The sequence below is a fragment of the Thunnus maccoyii genome, chromosome 4 (genome assembly GCF_910596095.1).
Source record: "Thunnus maccoyii chromosome 4, fThuMac1.1, whole genome shotgun sequence".
Taxonomy (NCBI): Eukaryota; Metazoa; Chordata; class Actinopteri; order Scombriformes; family Scombridae; genus Thunnus; species Thunnus maccoyii.
In genome coordinates, this window is record NC_056536.1 from 3817876 (window position 1) to 3820559 (window position 2684).

General features: G+C 42.6%; 1 long non-coding RNA gene across 1 annotated transcript; it reads left to right on the forward strand.

The window, feature by feature from the left end:
* Positions 1-316: 316 nt before the first annotated feature.
* On the forward strand, positions 317-664 carry LOC121896484. Its single transcript, XR_006096013.1, has 2 exons — positions 317-421; positions 506-664. It is a non-coding gene; the product is annotated as an uncharacterized LOC121896484 (long non-coding RNA).
* The last annotated feature ends 2020 nt before the right edge of the window (positions 665-2684 follow it).

A 2684-nucleotide genomic window follows, 5' to 3' on the forward strand; every position in this document is an offset into this window, starting at 1 on the left:
TGGACAATTCAGAAGTGGATCATGCTTTTCGAAGTTTCTATGGAAATTTGAAAAACTATTGGCATCCATTGTAACAAAAAACATTTTGTCATGACCCCTCCTGCCTGTGATGCCTGCTTGTTTTATGTATGTGAGTGTGTTTTTGTTATTTTCAGCCTTTAGTTTGAGTGAGGTGTGCTTGGTGTGTTTTGGTTTGGTCTATCTGTTTGCTTGTTCCCTTCCCCCTTTGTCCTCTCTCTCTCTCTCTCTCTCTCTCTCTCTCTCTCTCTCTCTCTCTCTCTCTCTCTCTCTCTCTCTCTCTCTCTGCGCACCTGCCTGTTATCTGCAGTCAGCACACCTGTCTGCCATCAAGTTATCTCCTCTTCACTACAAGAAACCTACACCAACAGCCAGTCAGTGCCAGATTGTTGTGCCATACACGGTTTGTTTGCCTGTCTGCCTTACCTATCTGTCAGTTTGTCTGCCTGTGAACTTGAAGATTTACACCTGTTCTCCTTGTCTCCAGGAATATCTGTCTGCCTACTCACCTCACCTGCCAGCTCTCATTCTCAGGATACCCTCTGCCAAGCCTTCTTCCCTGGATACCCTTCTCAGCCAATACCCTGGCCTGTCTTCATCTCACTGTACCTGTTAATTGTCTAAATAAAATACTTTTTTTTCACCACCCGTCCGGTCCAGCATCTGCGTTTGGGCTCTGCCTGAGATTCGTGACACATTTACAAGCTACCTTTCAAGCTCACAAGGTCTTTGATACCAAAACATAGGTTTTCACAGGAGTATTCCTCTAAATTTTGTAATGTTTCTTTGTCAAAAATTTTATTTAATAACAGAATGACAGAAGCAGATCCATATATGTACTCTTATAGCACTTGTCACTTAGTTCACCCTTTCAAGAAGTAGTAGTTTTTCAGATTCAGTAGGAACTTTTTCAGTGGTTTAATATCATGAAGACACATTCATTTTTCCAGATAAAGGTTGTTGGGACGTGCAGGAAAGTGTTTGGCTATTAGCAATAATTTGTAATTATCATAGGTAATTATGAATTAATATTAATCAATAATTCAGGCACCAACTGTTGGATCTGTAAGGAGCACAGTGGATTACTTGCAATAATTATCAATTATCAATGATAATCAATTATAACAATTAATAGAATTATTAATATGAATTAACAAATACGGGGTACCACCCGGAAACCGGGACCAATAACAATAACAATAACAATAACAATAACAATAACAGGGTAGTCTCATAAAAGGAGTTCATCTAGAATGTTAATATCTGAGAGATATCAACATTCAAGGGTGAACAAAGAAGGATGGATTCAAGCTCTGACTCCTTCAATCAGCCACTTTTAACAATATTTTAGACACAATAATGACAAAAGAACTTCTCTTTAAAGATATAATAGTGTTTATTAAACTTAGCAAAATTAACAAAGTTAACAAATGCGTCATTCAATAAACAACTACTCTAAAATCTAATTCTACCAAATAAAACACAACAGCTATGTACAGGGTTGAACACATGCAGGGGAATGCATGTGTGTGTGTGTGTCAATGTAAACTTAAAATACTAAGCAGGAAAAATGGATTCGGCGGTCCGTCAACCCACACAACAAGAAACAATAGCAATAAAGCTAAAAAGCTAAATGCTAAACAACAGCACTGATGCTGAAATGAACACACAACTAACACTGCCTCTGCCCAGACTTATGCCTCTTACTTGATCGCTTCAGAGGGCAAGCAGGGTGTGTGTGAAGTCTGTCTTTCTGTCCGGTTCTGTCCTCGGCTCGGATTCAGACGGTGGCCATTCTCGCACGGTCGGCGAACGTTTAACGGCAGCTGGCTGATTCTCGGTGGTGTGGCAGAGAGAACAGCAGAGTTAACTCAGTAAAGAAGAGCGGGGGAGAGAAGTTCCACATCTTCCTGAAGAAACTCTGTTTCTTCCTTCTCAAGGGAATTTGAAGACGCTGGTTGCAGCAGCGGTCTCTCTTGGATCCAGGAATGTGTTCGGGGGAACACGGGCGAAGTCTCATCTCTTCCAGCAAGGGGAGTGTTCGGTGAGGGGAAAAACATGTGCGTGGGGTACCTACATTAGTGAAGCTGACTCACAGGAGGACGGTGTTTCTCCCGGCTCAGTTCACAGTGAAGGTGTATTTTTCAGGGCGTGCTCAATTTTTAAAGGGGCGGTGATGTCATGGCTGCGTCATCAGGATGCTCTGCTGTGCAGGAGCATCTCCGCCAATGAGAGACTATATGTTGACTGTTCCCTGCTGAGGTGTGAAAATCACAAAGCATCCCTGGAAATGGAGTTTGCAATGGACTACCATTGTCTGTAAGCAGCATTTTGGCGCTATTCCTTTGTCTCAGGGGAAACAAAGGAAAAAGCACCGTGGTCAGGCTTCACAGGTTACATGTAGGCCTTCTCTGTGTGACCTCGTGGTTTGAGGCCCAACAAGATGAACATGTGAATGAGTTCTAGCTCACACAGGCTCTGCCCTCTACTGGACTCTATGGGTAATGCTCCTCTCCAATCACACTCGGTAATCGCTCATTGAAATTTGCATGTACGTAGCCAGCCAGTAAGGATGTGCTTACCGATTACATGCGTCCTGCACCCTATATAAACAGCATCGCGCTGTCACTTGACTATCCTCTTTTCTTCAGCGTCTGCAAATCAAC